The sequence below is a fragment of the Hordeum vulgare genome, chromosome 7H (genome assembly GCF_904849725.1).
Source record: "Hordeum vulgare subsp. vulgare chromosome 7H, MorexV3_pseudomolecules_assembly, whole genome shotgun sequence".
NCBI lineage: Eukaryota > Viridiplantae > Streptophyta > Magnoliopsida > Poales > Poaceae > Hordeum > Hordeum vulgare.
The window spans coordinates 364,641,228-364,660,626 of record NC_058524.1 but is presented as its reverse complement, the minus strand read 5'-3'; the positions used below and the strand labels follow the sequence as shown (position 1 = coordinate 364,660,626).

The following is a 19,399-nucleotide window of genomic DNA, read 5'->3' as shown; positions in this document are numbered from 1 at the left end:
CCATCTCCAATGTCTATCGAGCCATGGGGCCTCACGCCACCAGATATCATCACCAGCTCTGGATCCAAAGGTTCCTGGATAGGGATAAAGTCATCCCCTTTCGTAGCCTTCCCCGCGTCCCTGTATGCCACGAGCTTCTGGTGGGATGATAAGTTGGTGAAGTTATTGGGATCATCCATGTCAGACTTAGAGAATGCCTTTGCTTTCTTGTACAAGGCAGTATGGGCCATGCCATAAAGGTCGTACAAGTGTGGCATCTCTGTCTTATTGTGATGCGCCTAAAAGAGAGGAACAAAATATTAGCATGAAGAATGAATTGCATGAATCATGAAGCAAATCAAATACTCAGTTTCGTCCAAACTGAAGTAAGTTGGCGCTGCCTTGATGGTGTGGCACACCAACCATTCTTCTGCTTCTTAATACCACACGTGGCGTAGCAATCTTGAATAGCCTGCGGCCGAGCCTCGTGGCGTAAGTTCTGTAGTAACCGCCTACACTCGGCCTCGAGAAGCCTGGCCGCCTCCTCCTCATATCCATCCTCACACCTATAGCAGGTCTGCAATCAAACGTGAAAACACCGATTAGTACAATAATTAGCTATATTGTTAATTTTAGATTCTGTAAAAGGATAATTTACCCAAAAGCTCTTGATCACCATCTCGACCCTCGTGTGGCACAAGACACCATCTATAATCTCGTCCAGCGGGGCTTGCGCAGCCTCGTAGTGCTCCCTGGAAAATCGTAGTGTAGGAACCTGACCCTCACCAGGCAACGTGACAAACCCCGGGAAATTTGTCCCGCAAAGCACACCATGGACGGAATTCGGCCTGCGGACTCCAAGAGGGTGTACCCATCCCCTGCAGTATGATAAGTTCAACGCATTAGATATTTGAACAAACTTGAAGGCAAAAGCTAAAAAAAGAGTAAATGTACTTACCTATATCCTTCAGGTTTAATCACCGGCCTCTGCTCGCGGGTAGCCGGCATGACCGGGAGACGTGTACTACCACGCTTGTACACGGTGGCCCCATCCACCTGCACATCACCCTCACTATACGTAAGCTCCTCCCCGCCATGCCCGCCCCTAAGCCACCCGGGCCCTTGGTCCAATCCTGCAACTCGGTCCGATCCGGCCAGGTCTCCCATCCGGGCCTCTCCATGTCGGGTGAAGCCTCCGGAACCATAGTCTCGTGGGCCGAATGCACCTGGACCCGAGGCTGCTCCTGGACCGGAGTCTCATGGGACGAATTCCCGTCAACACCAGGCTCCTGGAACGGAGTCCCCGTAGCCTCCTCCGCAAATGGGTCGACCATAGTAGTCCTATGCTCGGGTGAATGAGCTGGTGGTGGTGGCGAGGACGGATCAACAATCCTCCTGGATCTTCCGCGGCCACCACCTCTCCCTGTACCCTTCCCCTTCTTCCCTACCCGACCAGCACCTCTCCAAGTGGGCAATGCCGTCGATGAAGAAGAACCCACGGGTGGTGTCGACAGACTATCTGCCAAGGCTCTACAAAGAGATAGGGGTGGAAGGGAAGTACCACCCCTCGTGCGGGGCACCTAGGAAGAACCCGTCGAGCGATCTAGACCAGCGCCCACCATCTTTCAACACCTGGTGACCTGCCATGATAAAGATTAAAATAAATTAGTACAACATAAAAAATTGAATAACTGACATGAGTAATAATATGTACATGAATAATAAAGATTAAAATATATATAATTTAAGTTGTGAATCTTACAAACTAATAATCATCATCAATAAATGCATCATCATCATCACTATCATGCATGTCTTCATGAATGACGTGCTCGTCGGGTTCAACGGCGTGAAGTTGTGAAAGGCCTTCCTTTAATCGTGGAAGCATTGAGAGGTCATCCGCATCAGTAACCTCTACGAGTTCCAGGTCTTCTGGTTCCGGCTCAGGGCTGGAGTCGGATTCATTATCGCTGTCTACTTCCATGTTCTTGGGTGAAGCACGGCGGTTCTTGAAACGTTTCTTGGAAAGACGTGTTTCTTGGAAGAATTCTCCATCATATGTGTCTGGGTTAATGTGAGGTTCATAATCCTGTTCATTTGGGAGAGGTGGTCTGACATGTGGCGGCACTTCATAAACAACATAACAACCTTCCAGATTCGTATCCGTTTGGCATGCCCACGGTAGATAGAAAACTTGGGTCGCCTGTTGAGCCGTAATATAGACATCGGGAACATCTAAATGGGTGTTTGGATTGATTTCGACTAGTCCTATATGTTCATGAGTCCTTCTAGTCTTCTTCGGCTGGAACCAATAACATTTGAAGACTACGACGTTCGGTGGGTTTTCACCATAGAATTGAAGTTCATAAATTGCTTCAACTCTTCCATAATAATAGATAACACCTCCGCCGATAGCAGAGACACCACAATTTGTAGATTTCCGGTCGGGCATAGATAGCTCTTTGCCAAAGGTACGAAAGAGATACCCATTGATGTTGTATTTCTCAAATGAAAGGACCTTATAGTCAAAACCATTAGCGACTTGTCTCAATTCGGCGTCCATAGACTCTGAATTAGCCTACAAGTTTAATACGAAACGATTGTTGCATTAGCCGCAAGTTAGACCAAGAAATGAAATGGTCCATTATTGATAATTATAGTTTGTTTGAACCAAGGGATGAAACCGGGATAGCCGCCTCCTGTCTTTGACAAAAGCACATACTCTTCGACGGAATCATTTTCGATAACCGCTCCATCCGAGAATTTGGCAACGTAACGGCTGTTTGAAATATCCGGGAATAAGAGCAGTTCAAATGAATTAGATGTTACGGGAAAATGTGCCGAGAACTCACTCGATGTACGGCCGCACTTCTGTTAGGTTGTTGAAGATACACAACAAAATGTACCGCCATTCTTCGACATCCAACATTATTGGTTTCGAAGCGCCGGCTGGTGCGAGCTTCCCTTTGAATAGGCTGAGGTTGGACCCACCTTATTTAGGGTCTGCATCATTGTGCCGAGGCTTCAGATTATGCAAATGATGATTTTTGGCTTCGTAGTGTGCTGTCACAAAGTTTGCCACCTCCTCAGTAATGAATGCCTCAGCTATCGATGCTTCAATTCAACGCTTATTTTTACATTTAGCTCACAGGATCTTCTGCATCCTCTCAGTTGCATAGCACCAACGATCTTGCACGGGCCCACCCAATCTTGCCTCGGTCGGTAGATGTAAAATCAAATGCTGCATTGGATTAAAGAAGCCCGATGGAAAGATCTTCTCTAACTTGCACAACAACTCTGATGTAACTCCTCCATGTCTTCTACCACGCCAGGCGACAATTCTTTCGCACAAACAACACGGAAGAAATAGCTCAGCTCCGCCAGTACTAGCCATTCATCCTCAGGAATAAAGCCACGTAACATCACCGGCATTACCCGCTCTAGCCATATGTGCCAATCATGACTCTTGAGACCAAAGATTTTTAATTTTTCAAGACTCGCTCCCCTCTTTAGATTCGCTGCATACCCATCGGGGAACATCAAGTGCATTTTGACCCACAAGATAATTTCCCTCATAGCTGGCCTTCCAAAATTGAACCAGGCCTTTGGCTTCGACCACTTATGCTTTCCTTTGCCTTCTCGCATGTTTTGTAACGGTCTATGACATAGTGTCTCTTGATTGACTCTAGCCTTAGTATTCTCCTTTGTCTTCCCATCTATGTCGAACAATGTACCAAAAATAGCCTCTCCGATATTCTTTTCAGTGTGCATCATGTCGATATTGTGTGGAAGAAGGAGGTCTTTGAAGTAAGGCAGATCCCAGAAGCATGGCTTGTGAGTCCAGGCGTGTTTTGAATTATACCCCTTGAAATACCTTGGACGCTTTGGATAAGGCTCGAGGGTGTTTAACTGATCCAGGATCTGTTAGACTGTGAACGCAGGTGGTGCCAAGTTCTTGACAACTTTACCTTCGGTAATGTTCTTCTTGTCTTTTCTGAACTGATGGTCAGGATCCAGGAACTATCTATGCAAGCCAAAGCAAGAATTCTTCCGACCCTCCTGCAACCAACGAAACTGAAGAGCTGCCTTGCATTGGGGGCACGGGAACCATCCATGCACACACCATCCAGAGAATAGCACATACGCTGGCAAGTCATGCATAGAGTACATGTACCACACATGCATTTTGAAGTTTTCTTTTCTAGCGGCGTCGTATGTCTTGACCCCATTATACCAAGCTTCTTCCAATTCATCCTTAAGCGGTTGCAGGTACACATTCATATTCTTCCCCGGATAATTGGGCCCTGGAATTATCAACGTTGGAAATATGTTCTTTCTTTGCATAATCTGCCCGGGGGAGGAGATTGAGTGGAATGACAAATACAGGCTAACAACTTTATTGGGTTGCCGTCATGCATAAAGGATTAAAACCATCCGTGGTGGCGCAGACTCGAGGATTCCTTGGATCTCCCGCTTTATCTTGATGCAATCCATCGAAATGTTTCCACGCTTCCCCATCCGATGTGTGTACCACCATCCTATTCCCATCCGCATCTAGTTCGGTTCTTTTGCCCAATTTGTGCCATGTCATCTGTCCGGCTGTCTCTTCGACCATGAAAAGACGTTGAAGTCTTGGTACGATTGGCATATACCGAAGAACACTAACTGCGATTTTGGTCTGCCTCTTCTCACCCATACCGTTGTCTACCACAAGATACATGCAAGACTCGCAATTGGGACAATAGTCCAAGTGGGCATACTCCTTCCTAAATAAGACACATCCTTTCTCACATGCATCTATCTTCTCATAGGGAATCTTAAGTACACGAAGTATTTTTTCCGACTGGTATAGGTTTGCAGGCATGACATGGCCTTTGGGTACGAAGCGTCCAAATAGTGTCATCATCGCGTTGTAGCATTCTCTTCCCAAGTTGAACGGAGCCTTCAGAGCCATTACTTGTGCAATCGCATCCAGCTGACAGAGCTGCGTGTGCTCATGGAGAGGACGTTTTGAAGACTCCAACATTTCACAAAAGGCCTTTGCAGATTCCTCCATCTCATCTTCCGGATCCCGAGCATCATCAAAGTCTTGCACCATGTCTTCGATCCCGGTACCATGCTCTTCTGTGCGACGACGGACCACCTCAGCTCTTGTGCGTTGTATAGACTCACCATGAAATGTCCACACTGTATAATTAGTCTTAAAACCCCTCCTCTGCAGGTGTTTAATCATTACATCCTCTGTCGTCTTTTTATAGTTGTCGCATCCAGGATAGGGGCAATAGTTTCTTTCCTGGCCATTTGCGAATGCGGCTTTCACAAATTCCTTTGTTTTTACAAACCATTCTTTCGTCATCTCTTTCTGACTAGGGTGAGCGGTATACATCCATGCACGATCACTCATCTTGCCTAGCTACTAAAGACAGAAGAAATATATTTATATATAATTTAGCATTTATATTCATCGGTTAATCAGGTTCGCCATTTTTATTACGTCCAGGCAACCTACACGCTAATAGGTAAAATAGGTCCTAATCCCACCCGAGTATGTGTAGATTGGGTTCGTTTTCCCATGCTCTGCTCCAGATCCAACACAAAATTTTAGCAGCACCTCCCCGATGTTCTCCCGATACACGTCTCCGCAATAAACAGAGAGGATGTGCATCCGGGGAACAACAGGGAGGCACTGACGAAATTCCGCATCGGATCCAGAGCATAACATACAGGAAAATGAACCCAATCTACACATACTCGGGCTGTCCATGGATAATGTTGGACAATTCGAAAGGATGGCGTTTATAAATATGCAAAGACATGCATATTCATAGATGTCGCCCTTTTGAGCGGGAGAGGCATACTGGTCACGCATACTGATAAATTAATTTAATTACCTAAATCTAGAAAGTTTCATCCGGAAACTGAGCCACGGTAAATGAAGGGGCGGGGAGGAGATGAAATTTGTACTGACCCACGAATGCAGGGGCAGAGCTCGTACAACGCACGGGTAGGTCTTCGCATAGCAGACCTCATAGCGACGAGACAACTATCACATGTAAATCCACCCGATCAACACAAATATTCTAATTATGTCATTTTAGAGGACAACAAGTTAAGAATATAATATTCATGAGCTAACCAAGGTTTTTATGCCATTTTGTAGCTAAATGGGCTAATTATCTCTTGTTGGGGGAAATAAGGTCAAGCGAATAAGATAGAGGAGAAGAAAGAGGATGAGGAGAAGAAGAAGAACAAATCAAGAAGAAGGAGAAGGAGGAGGAGGAGAAGAAGGAGGAGAAGAAGGAGGAGGAGAAGGTGTTCTTCTTCTCTTCTTCTTCTCTTCTTATTTTCTTCTTCTTTTCTTCTTCTCCTTCTTATTTTTGTCTTCTCCTCCTCCTCTTCTTCTTCTTCTTCTTCTTCTCCTCCTCCTCCTCTTCTCCTCTTCTCCTCCTCCTCCTCTTCTTCTTCTTCCTATTCGTTCTATTAAGCTACCTAACTAACTAACCTAACTAAGAAGCTAACGAAACCTATCTCTAAACCTAGATAGCACTAAACAGCAAAAAATAACAAAAACAGAATCTACCACTATAACAAAAACAGAATCTACCACTAAGTAACTAAAAAAGAATAGCTACCACTGAATACCAAACAATAAAAAATCAACTTATTTTTCTTTTTTCTCTTCTTCTCCTTCTTATTTTTTGCTTATTCTCTTCTTCTCTTCTTCTTCTCTTCTTCTTTACTTCTTCTCCTTCTTATTTTTTTCTTCTCTTCTTCTTCTTCTTCTTCGCCTTCTTATTTTTTTCTTCGCCTCTTCTTCTTCTTCTTCTTCTTCTTCTTCTTCTTCTTCTTCTTCTTCTTCTTCTCCTCCTCCTCCTCCTCCTCCTCCTCCTCCTCTTCTTCTTCTCCTCTTCCCGTCCTCCTCCTCCTCCTCTTCTCCTCTTCTCCTCCTCCACCTAACTAACCAAGCTAACTAAATAACCTAACTAAAACTACTAACCTAACTACATCTACCACTAAAACTACTAACAATAACAACTACTAAAACTAGTAAAACTAATAAAAAATAATAAAAATACTAAAACATAATGCGGGTGGGGGGTGGGGTTGTGGGGGCTCACCGGGAGGGGCGGCTGTGGAGTGGCCGGGGTGTTGGGGGTGGCGGGGCCGCGTCGGGGGCGCTAGGGGCGGCGGCGCGACGGTGGTGGGGCAGCGGCGCGACGGTGGTGGGGCAGCGGCAGCGGGGTAGAGGTGGGGAGAGAGAGAGAGGGGCGGCGGCGGGGGCGACAGGGGCGACAGGGGCGACGGCGGGGGCGACAGGGCGGCGGCGGGGGCGACAGGGGCGGCGGCGCGACTCGGGCGGCGGCGCGACGGTGGTGGCGGCGGCCGTTACAAAGAGAGGGGCGCGCAGGGTGGGGAGAGAGAGAGGGGCACGCGGGGTGACCGTTACAGAGAGAGAGGGGCAGGGTGGGGGGAAGGCCGGAGCCGTTAACGGAGTTAGCGCGTTGCCGTCTGCCCGCGGATGGCAAAGAGTCTAGACTCTTTACCGTGTGCCTCGGGACTCTTTGTCGTCCCCTAGCACACGGCAAAGGTCTGACTCTAGTTTGACCTAGCCACCCCGCAGTCAGGTGGGCCCATCTATATCTTTGACGTCTGCCTCTGGACTCTTTGTCGTCAGCTAGCAGACGGCGAAGACTAGGCAGATGGCAAAAACACTTTATGCCATCAGCCTGTGCTTTGCCGTCTGTTTTGCTGAAGCTCACGGCAAAGACACTCTTTGCCATTAGCTAGCAGACGGCAAAGACTAGGCAGATGGCAAAAAACTTTTTTCCAGTAGTGACTCCTTCCTTATAAAGCTGAGGATCATCCCAAAAATAGTGTCTCAAGTCAAAGAAGAATTTCTTCTTTTGCTGGTACGTGAAACTAGGTGGTATATATTTGGCAACGATATAGTTTGCATAATCAGCATACCACCATGCACTACGTGAAACACTGATGACATTCAGTTGCTCATCAGGAAAGCAATCATCAATAGGTTGTGGGTCATCAAGAACGTTCTCCAACCTAGACAAGTTATCTGCTACGGGGTTATCAGCACCCTTTCTGTCGACAACGTGCAAATCAAATTTTTGTAGCAAGAGAACCCATCTGATAAGTCTAGGTTTAGCGTCCTTCTTCTCCATGAGGTACTTAATAGCAGCATGATCAGTGTGAATAGTGACTTTGGAGTCAACTATGTAAGACCTGAACTTATCACATGCAAACACAACTGCTCAAAATTCCTTCTCCGTAGTAGCATAGTTTCTCTGGGCACTGTCTAGAGTTTTACTAGTGTAGTGAATAACATTCAACTTGTTATCGACTCTTTGCCCTAGAACAGCACCAACAGCATAATCACTAGCATCACACATGATTTCAAAAGGTAGGTTCCAATCAGGTGGTTGAACAATAGGTGCAGTTATCAAAGCCCTTCTAAGTATTTCGAAGGCTTCCTCACAATCATCATTCAAAACAAAAGGAATATCCTTTTGCAAGAGATTGGTAAGAGGCCTAGAAATCTTAGAGAAGTCTTTAATGAACCTTCTATACCTTTGATATCTGTGGGGTATGGCATTTTCTCGATTGCATCAACCTTAGCCTTATCGACTTCAATACATCTTTCAGAAATTTTATGTCCTAAGACGATGCCTTCATTAACCATAAAGTGGCACTTCTCCCAATTCAAGACAAGATTGGTGTCTTTACATCTCTGCGGGACTCGATCAAGGTTGCTAAGGCAATCATCAAAGGAAGACCCATAAACGGAAAAGTCATCCATGAAAACCTCGACAATCTTTTCACAAAAGTCAGAGAATATAGCCATCATACATCTTTGAAAGGTGGCAGGTGCATTACATAATCCAAAAGGCATACGTCTATAAGCAAAGGTACCAAAAGGGCAGGTGAAAGTGGTTTTCTCCTGATCAGATTAGGCAACTGGTATTTGGGAGAAACCAGAATAACCGTCTCGAAAGCAGAAGTGTGTGTGTTTAGACAGTCTTTCTACCATTTGGCCGATAAAAGGCAAAGGGTAATGATCTTCCCTAGTGTCCTTATTCAATTTCCTAAAATCGATCACCATCCTATAGCCAGTAATAATCCTCTGTGTGATTAATTCATCCGTATAATTAGGGACAACGGTAATGCCTCCCTTCTTAGGGACGCAATGCACCGGACTCACCCAATTGCTATGAGCAACATGATAGATAATACCCGCTTCCAGGAGATTTAGTATTTATTTTCTTACTACTTCTTTCATCTTGGGATTCAATCTCCTTTGATGATCAGCAACTGGTTTGAAATCAGGATCGGTTTTAATCTTGTGCTGGCATAGAGTGGGACTAATGCCCTTAAGATCATCAAGAGTATATCCAATATAGCAGCACGGTGCTTCCTCAGAGTTTTTAGTAACTTCTTTTCTTCATGCTCCGAGAGGCTAGCACTAATAATGACAGGATATATCTCTTTTTCATCAAGATAGGCATACTTAAGAGTAGCAGGCAACTGTTTAAGTTCGAACACAGGATCACCCTTTGGTGGAGGTGGATCCCCAAGCAGTTCAACAGGCAAGTTATTCTTAAGGATAGGATATTGTTCTAAGACAACTCTATCTATTTCATCCCTTTCGTCCATATGCATATCATTTTCATGCTCAAGCAAGTATTGCTCTAAGGATCAGTAGGAGGCATGACAATCGAAGCTAAGGCAATAGTTTCATCCTTACTAGGCAACTGTTTTTCATGAGGTTGTCTACCAAACTTGGAGAAATTGAACTCATGTTACACACCTTCAAAGCAAACAGTGACAGTTCGCTTCTCACAATCAATATGAACATTGACAGTATTGAGGAAGGGTCTGCCAAATATGATGGGACAAAAGCTATCTTGTGCGGTAGCAAGAACGAGGAAATCAGCAAGATACTTCGTTTTACCACACAAGACTTCAAGATCCCTAACAATTCCCACATGGCAGATAGTATCTCTATTGGCAAGCTGAATAGTGACATCAATAGGTTCGGTCTCAACAGGTGCAATCTCATTTTTGATTTCATCATATAAGGATTGAGGTATTGCACTAACACTAGCACCCACGTCACATAAACCATGATAACAATGATCTCCTATCTTAATGGAAACCACTGGCGTGCCAACAACATGCCTTTGTTTGTCTCTAGCGTGCGGTTTAGCAATTCTAGCAGCATCTTCACAGAAGTGAATATTATGTCGATCAACATCGTCGGACAGAAGATCTTTGATGATAGAAATGCTAGGTTCAACTCTAATTTGCTCAGGGGGTGTAGGTGTTCTAATATAGCCTCTACGTATCACAGCTGAAGCTTTAGAGTGATCCTTTATCCTAACAGGGAAAGGTGGTTTCTCAATGTAAGCACTGGGAACCACAGGATCATTATAGGCAATGACTTTCTCTTCAACTAGAGTGGGTTTAACTACATTGAGTTCTAAAGGAGGATGATATTTAAACCACTTCTCTTTGGGGAGATCAATATGACCAGCAAATGATTCACACAATGAAGCTACTATCTCAAAGTCAAGTCCATGCTTAGCAATAAAGTCACAAAAAGTATTTGTCTCGACAAAGGATTTAACACAATCAAACGTGAAACTCATACCTGACTCCTTACCTTCTTCAAGCTCCCAATCTTCAGAGTTGCGTTTAATTCTCTCCAATAAATTCCATTTGAAGTCAATATCTCTCTTCATAAAAGAATGATAGTTTCTCTCGAGAGCTCATGATTGGAGCATAGAAGTTCTGAATGATAATTTGTCTCGAGAGCTCATGATTGGGGCATGAATATAACATAGATTTTAAGCCTCCCCCAAGCTTGAGCGATGCTTTCTCTGTCACGAGGCCAAAAATTATAAATATAATTCCGATCACGATGTACTAAATGCATAGGATAAAACTTGTGATGAAATTCCAATTTCAACCGATTGTAGTCCCATGATCCAGTATCATCACATATCCTATACCATGTCAACGCCTTATCCTTCAAAGATAAAGGAAAGACCTTCTTCTTGACCTCATCCTCGGGTAAACCTGCAAGCTTAAATAAACCACAAACTTCATCTACATAGACTAGTTAATTGCCCGTGCGTTGCCACGGTACATATATGTTCTTATGATTCAACATCTATTCTGACTAAGAAAATATGTAGAATCCTTGTGTATATGAGTTTTTTGTATTTCTTATTATTCCTTTACCCATTTCTTCCACTTCTCCAATCCAAGGTTGTGACCCTCGTCACCACCTTGATGGTGCACCATGCTTAATTCTAATCCATGTAACTTGAAAAAACACATAAGTCAGTTATTTCCCTTTCCATTGGTAGATGCACGGTGTGTACACAGTAAGCCGCTTAGTCGATTTAACACATTTTTCTGTTTGGAAATTACCATGAATATCGTGTACAAAGATGTTCTCACACAATAGTTGTGTTATGCAGCGTGAAAGAAGACCTTGACAAAAAAAATAGAAGCAATTATGTTTCCATTTTAATTTATGTGACATATCTTATGAATGACCGAAATTCAAGATTTTCATTCTTTCAAAAGAAAATCGTCATTCTTCAAATTTTCTTTATGCTTGATCTTCGTCTTCGTTATCACCTTGAACATTAAAAAAATATTCCATTGCAACGCACGGGCAACTTAGTAAATGCTCGTGTGTTGCCACGGAACAAAAATATACTCCCCGCATCTTATAATGTAGCTTGTAAAAACATCTTACATTATGGGATAGAGGTAGTAAAAATCTCCTACTAACAAGATTTGTGCTAAATGCTCGTGTGTTGCCATGGAACAAAAATATTCTCCATGCATCCTATAATGTAGCTTGTAAAAACATCTTACATTATGGGATAGAGGTAGTAGAAAATATTAATATGAAAAGGTATGAACATTTTCTCACTAACAACAAACAAATGGTGATTTCAGAGATCAGAAAGAGCGATCACATCTAACATATACTAAGTAAGAGACATCGGAAATAAAATAACAGAGTACAACCATACATGTACCATTACCAGGCAAGCATTTTAGTGAAAATATAAATCAGGCCAACATGTTACCATCACCACGCAAATGTACAATGCTCTGTGGAAAGGAAGTTATGTTTGACACCAAACATGACACTAAACATAAAACCCGAATAAATCTTTCCTTTTGTGACATTTCACCAACCAAGCAACCTAAGCTAATTATTCACCACTTACATCATTTGGTCGCCGAGCAGATGCAAACCCACAGGTTCCACAACAAAAGATGGAGCAAACCAATTATTGAGGGTAACGTATGTTGGCTCAAAAATCTCGCTCGACCAGGTAGTCGCCAATCGTCTTCCATCTCCATGACTCATGGCCATTGTAATATTTTTTCCATTGTAATAAAAAAAAATTCAAAAATGAGGAAAATATTTTGCCTCCGTTTTTCAAATATTACGATGGCCATGAGTCATGGGCTCCTATACATCGATAATCAATGCGAGGCCGGTTTGGTTGATAGTAATGCCACCATGGCCCTACAAAAATATGGACAAAGTAACATTAAAATATTACCTTTTCCGTGAAAAGGAGAATGTAGCATTGAAACGAAGAGTGGAGAAACACATTATGTAGTGATGAACAAGACTTTTCTTTAAGTGGGACAACAGAAAAAAAACTGTGAAATGGAAACCAATGAATGGCTATCTAGTAGTTAATTTACTTCTGTACTAATTGATAAGAATATTGTCTAGTTAATGGGTACAGATGATTTGCTGACAAGTAGATCAAAGTTGGTAAAAACTTGAACAACTACATGCCATTTTAGTCTTAAAACAAACAAGGAAAGCAGATGTGTGACTGTAAGGTATGCATTCATTACCCAACTCATTATGAACTTCCAACCAAATATATGGTTCAACAAGATGTTCATAAGATTTGTCAATATGTTAGAGCTAACTATTATGTGCATCAATCTATGCATATACAACAATAAAAAACATTCCTTTTGTGCATAGGAAGTTAAGCCAATGATGTATCTCATAGTACTTACTATGTAAATTAGAAACTACTTGATATACCGTATGCACAAGATGCCATCAATTTCAGAATAAAAAAATAGATAGCACGTCCTTGCATCTGAACCAATCTGATATCAGAAAAAGGCATGCTAGTTCTAGGATAGAAATATTGGCAGCCTGAAACAAAAAACAAACATAATAGTGTGATGGAGGGCGCCACACAATCATACATAGAAGGGGGGGGGATATTGTGTCAAACGTACATGATTAAGAGACACATATTTAAAGATAAAAATTACTAGGGTAAGCTGCTCACACACATTAGAACTATAAATGGCGCAGGGGCATGCAATTATGCCACATGGTAGTGCCGCAAATAATCTAGACATTTCATTAATCTGTTGATCCAAAAATATATTACACACTACGAGCAATCAGCGGATTATATATTCCACATACATGTCCATGTGTATGCAAGAAAACTCACCTTAAAAATGATTGAAGTGTTTGATACTCTGTTTCATGATTTGACATCACACAAGGACTATCGTGCACAAAGTTATAGCTAGAGATAACCAAAATCGTAGAACCAAATCAATTGCAAACAAATAAGCATCCTGGGTAATAAGCAAATTTTATATACCTTTTTGTCTATTACATTATCCATGTGATTAGAATTTTCGTTCACAGACCCAAACATGAACCTATATATCTGGAATGGCTTTGAGGAACTGCGCAAAAGCATGTTTAAGTTAGAAATCATAATAGTAGGATGCTCTAGACGAACAATTTTAACAGCTTATCGTGTAGAGTTTGTACCATGAATCCATGGTTGTGCATCACGACATCTTCATGTTTCTTTCCTCATGACTAAAATGGCCAACTAATAACGGGAACAAAGAACCATGCTTAACACTACATTGCAAAAGGATCAATCACATATGCAGTCGTGAAAGAAGCACATCACAACATATTTAGTGGAGGACGTGAGGACCCCTCCGAGACATCTTTGACATGTGGATTTTGTAGGTACGAGCAGTGCTGCTGAACAAGCTCCTGCTCACATCGTCCGACACCTCCTCCGAGCTCCTCGTCGCCGTCGCGACCACCCACGCTCGATGTCGCAGTCACTTGCGATGAGGTTTCCGTCGCTACAACATCCATGACAAAGCCCCTCACCCTCGCTGTTATGATGTACTGCTGCACAACCTCAGTGCCCTTGCCGGCGATGCTGTTGTCGGGCTCTCCCGCGAAACCGCGTCTCGGCCATCCTCAAGGCACCTGCCTTCTAAGGACAAAACCGACAACACCGTCTACCACAGAGTGCCTCTGCTCTAGGGTCAGCGGCGGCGGGTAGAGATCTAGATCAGCCAAGTGACCTGTGGTGCAGTGCCCCGATGTGCAAAAATCAGAGGTTGCAGAGTAATGCCCCGATCTGCAAAAGATAGGATTTCACATGAGCACAAATCTGACTTCCCCCTCACTGTAACCAGTCCACCATGAGCCGCAAGCCGCGCTACCTCCACACTCCTTCTCTGTCTCACCACCGGCATGCCCTGCCGCCTCTCCGTTCTTCCAACCGCGCCCACTACCGCTTCGTTCCTCATCTCCATAGAACCCCTTTTCTCTCTGGTCTGTTGCGCGAACAGCCGGTCTACAGCCACTCGTTGCCACTCCCCACGCCCTCCCATGGGAGATGAGAATGTGGGAGTGGTCCAGTACAGGATACGGGGAGAAGATGAGTTTGAGCAAGGGAGAAAGCGTTACCAGGGCCTCTGTCATCGCTGTCATGGACGCGACGCTCCTGCTCGTATCCCTCTCCGCGTCGAGCTCTCGATGGACTCGGTGAAGAATAGATTAGGTCGCGAGGGCTTGGATCCATCGCTCCCGTCTAATTTGTCTTCAGTGTGCAACCGCTTGAGGTCACCATGAGCGTGAGGAGGTCGGCGGAGACGGGCATCAGCGGCGGGTCGACCCCGTCATGCCAGAGGGGGTCGAGTAGCTCGGCGGCGGACGCGAACCCCCGCACGATGTCGTGCGGCGTGATGGCATAGGGGGAGAGGATGGCAGAGTTGGAGAAGAGCGGGCAGTCGGGCACGACCTACGCGACGAGCGGGTCGGCGGCGAAGGGCCTGAGCGCACTGGCATCGACCCTCTGCAGCGCCCGCGCGCCCGAGGCGGTCACCGGGCAGATGGGGAAGCATGGGGTGGGCACGGCAGAGCGTAAGGGCAGCATGGCGGGAGGGGTGTTGGCATCAGATGGGTGTGGCCATGGCGCGTGGGGAGGGGGCGGGCACAGTTCACGAGTGAGGTGGTTGGCTCCGCGGGCGGGTGTGTGTGTGGAAGAGGCGCAAGATCCGGGGTGTGTGGAGTCGATCCGACGTCGGGATTCGGTGATCTGCGCGCGGGATTGCGTTGGATTGGTGCTGGGATGGCCGGTGTGGCTGGGATGGCCGGCGGCTAGGGGGTCGGGGTAGGCGGCATGGCGTGGGTTTCGGCGGTGCTAGGTTTGCTGGCGGCGAAGGATCGGGGTGGGCGGGGCGTCGTCTTCTCGGGAGAGAACGGGGGCGACGGGGTCGGGGGTGATTGGATCGTGGGTTCATGGGCTTCTGGTTGTTTCTTTTTCATTTTTTTCTCTCTTGCCATTTTTCTTTACGAGGGGAGGAGGAGGTCGACTGAATGGTGGTGGTTCGAGGTGCGATGTAGGTTTTTTATTGAACCAATCGTCTGGTTTATCGCCTGGTTTATGGAGGGATTGGAAAAAATCGGTGGAACGGTGGAAAGGTTAGCGGTAGGGGGGATCGCTGGAGGTCGAACCATCACGACGGCAAATCCCCCTTTAATAGTAGAGATTGGCTGAAAGTCTGAAACACGCCAAGGTTCTCGGCATCTTGGATGTGATGCAAGAAGAAGAAGGAGGTCGACGTTGCGTCCCTGCCAATGCGTCCTTTGCCGCAGCCCACAGGGATTCATCCAAGATCACCAGGTCACCGTGATGGGGCCACGGAGAGCAGGAGGAGCACGACGATGAAGAAAGGACAAACGACCTCACCGCCTCCATGATGTCGGTGAGTTCAGAGGCGAGGAGGCAGATCGCTATGACCAACGTTATCAAACACCCCAACGTCGACCTCATCCTCGTCCGTTTTGGCGCTAGTAACGTGCTCCTCATAGTCGAACCCATGTTGAACAATACGGATCGAAACTATTAACAAAATCCATAAGTGAATTACATCTTTTACCTTCTCCTTTTAATTTCTTATGGCAGACAATTTGACATCATCAATAAAAACTATATACTACAAATAATTAAGTACCTCTGTTTATTTTCATTTTGCAAAGGAGCGTAAAGATAATCCAATGGATACAAAATTGACTATAGATGTGTGTTAAATAAATATAATCACCTTTCACTTTTTGCTCATAAGCAGGGCGATCACGCATCAAGAGTGCAGCGGCTTCTCCGTTCAATGGATCAGAAGGATTTGGTTATAATAAAAGTTGTGGAAGGAAGACTTCAAACACATTGACAAGATCTGTATAAACATATTATATAGTTGTAAGGTTAGAAGATTGTCATAACAACAACCATAGAGCTCTTTGTTTATACAGAGAATGTAAGGAAGCTAATCAGCCCGGCCATGTAAAGAAACAATGAAATAGAGAGATTGTTGTTACCAAACATTGGGCTCTGCGTCTGGTTAACGACGTCCAAGCAGACGGATCCAGACCTAAAATTTGCATTCATCCACAGGCATTTAGGAGATAGAAAATTGTTATCGTGGGTCTGAGCAACTGAGCACAAATACTGAATTCGAGAATACTCACAGTTCATCGACATCGGCGGGGACCTGTAAGGATACGCATCGGGCAGTTCTACTCGAACCTTCCATACACCACCTTGGTAGAGACCTGTTAAAATTCATCAATGAGAGGACCAATCAACCAGTTGAGCAGCAAGCTGATCTTATTCTGATGGTAAGATAAGGCATAACCGAAGCTTAATAGCAACTACAACCATCATCTATAAGTAAGGAAAACATAACTGTGACGTCAGACTTTGAGATCTATCTGATGTTGCTTAGGCACAATTATCAATGTCTTCGAGGGAAACTTCAAATAAAAAGGTTTATACCCTTCAAATGTGAGTCCAAAGTGATCTTAAACAAACTTGAACCTGCAAGTGCTCCATTAGCAGACATATGACTTTTATCGGCACAAGCTTCATGCGTATAAACATGATTAAAATGAATCATAATTAATGGTTATAGTCAATAAAATGGTAGGATGGGTTATATTAACAAACATAAGTACCTAATCGTGTTACGTCTATTGGACAGTGCATTCAAAATCATGTCATAGTTTTCTAACTTCCTCTAATCCAATAGACTTGAATACTACAACACAAAGACTAATATTTTGGTTCTTCTTACATCCTTTAAGAAGATTTAAGATTTCGTTTATTGCAGAAAGTGCATTGTTTAGATGCTGGACGAATCTCATACATTACATCTGCGTGATTATGTGCACTAATCTTGTTGGGATATTTGTTAACGTCACTAAGCATCCAAATGAGTGCCAGTTGTTACAAAAAAATACATGTAACTGAACTAAAGCAACAGAATAGCCGCCATAGGCAAAGAGCCAGTAAGATATCCTACAATGTTACAAAGTTCAGGACTTCACAAAACCAAATGCAGGAAATGTACCAGTATTACAAGAGAAATGAAAAATCCCTTTACCCTATTGTTGTTGAACCTCCAAGCAAAACTGCCAATTGAACAACTGGGTCACTTGGGTTCAAACCAACATTCTTTTCCATGCCTTCAATGATAATGTATACCGGAATCATTGCATGTCAGAATACTTTCAGTGGCCTCATCAGCGATTTTCTCAACAGTTTGCAGATATACTGCTAGGAGTGTCTTAAGGGGAGACTGATGGCACAAATATACCTGTTGAAGGGCACTTCCAATTGGTCACAATACTATGTTAGCTTTCTCCTGGAGGAGTTGAGAAAATCTTTGACATTTGGTGGCAATGACGAGTTGGCCAAGCCATAGTAGTATACGAGGGACGTGGTTGCACTGCCCAGTGAATCCTCTGCTACAACAATTGCCTTCCTAAGAACATCAGCCACCACGGCACCAGCTCCGGCCACCTTATCCTGAAATGCACCGGAAACGTTCGGGACCCCGCCGGCGGCCTGCTTCTTGGTGGCGGCCACCGAGGACGTGAGGCCACCAGCGACGCCCCTTATCGCCCTCCTATAGGCCCTGAGAGCGTCGTACTGAGCTTGTCATATCCTTCGGTGAGCGCGTCTTCCGCCTGGAATATCTGCTTGCTGAGGTTGTCGATGAACCTGGCCACGGACTCCTCGACGCCGGTCTCGTCGGCCGGGAACGTGGTGGGCATCTCCGCGTCCATCAGGGACTGCTGCGCGGCATCGTCGGTGACTACGCCGACCAGAGCGTCCGTGGCGAGGTCGGCGGAGACGGGCATCAGCGGCGGGTCGACCCCGGCGCGCCAGAGGGGGTCAGGTAGCTCGGCGGCGGATGCGAACCCCCACACGATGTCGTCCGGCGCGGTGGCGTAGGGGGAGAGGATAGCGGAGTCGGAGAAGAGCGGGCGGTCGGGCACAACCTGCGCGACGAGCGGGTCGGCGGCCAAGGACCTGAGCGCGCTGACATCGACCCTCCGCAGCGCCCACGCGCCGGCCGCGGTCATCGGGAAGAGGGGGGAGCATGGGGTGGGCGCGGCGGAGCAGAAGGGCAGCATGGCGTGTGTTTCGGCGGGGCTAGGTTTGCCGGCGGCGAGGGGGTCGGGGTAGGCGGCGTGGCGTGGCTTTCGGTGGGGCTAGGTTTGCCGGCGGCGAGGGGGTCAGGGTGGGCCAGGCGTCGTCTTCTCGGGAGAGAATGGGGGCGACGGGGTCGTGGGTGATTAGATCGTGGGTTCGTGGTTGTTTCTTTTTCATTTTTTTCTCTCTTGCCATTTTTCTTTACGGGGAGGAGCAGGTCGACCGAAGGGTGGCGGTTCGAGGTGCGATGTAGGTTTTTTATTGAACTAATCGGCTGGTTTATTGTCTGGTTTATGGAGGGATTGAAAAAAATCGGTGGAACGGTGAGAAGGCTAGCGGTAGCGGTAGGAGGGGGATCGCTGGAGGTCGAACCATCACGACGGCAGATCCCCCTTTAATAGTAGAGATTAGATGCAAGTCTGGATGTGATGTTCCATCTCTTGTAAAAGGATTAGCCAGCAGTTTCTCAAGCATACCCGAAGGAAATTCAAAGCAAATATTTTCAGTAGGTGCAGCAGGTTGAGGAGCAACTATTTGTGCTTCCATTCGAGGTGAAGATACCCCGA

At 45.4% G+C, this 19,399-nt stretch overlaps 1 pseudogene; it reads right to left on the bottom strand.

Annotated features, from left to right (window-relative positions):
• Window positions 1-14,444: 14,444 nt before the first annotated feature.
• On the bottom strand, window positions 14,445-18,814 carry LOC123408900 (annotated as a pseudogene).
• Window positions 18,815-19,399: the final 585 nt, after the last annotated feature.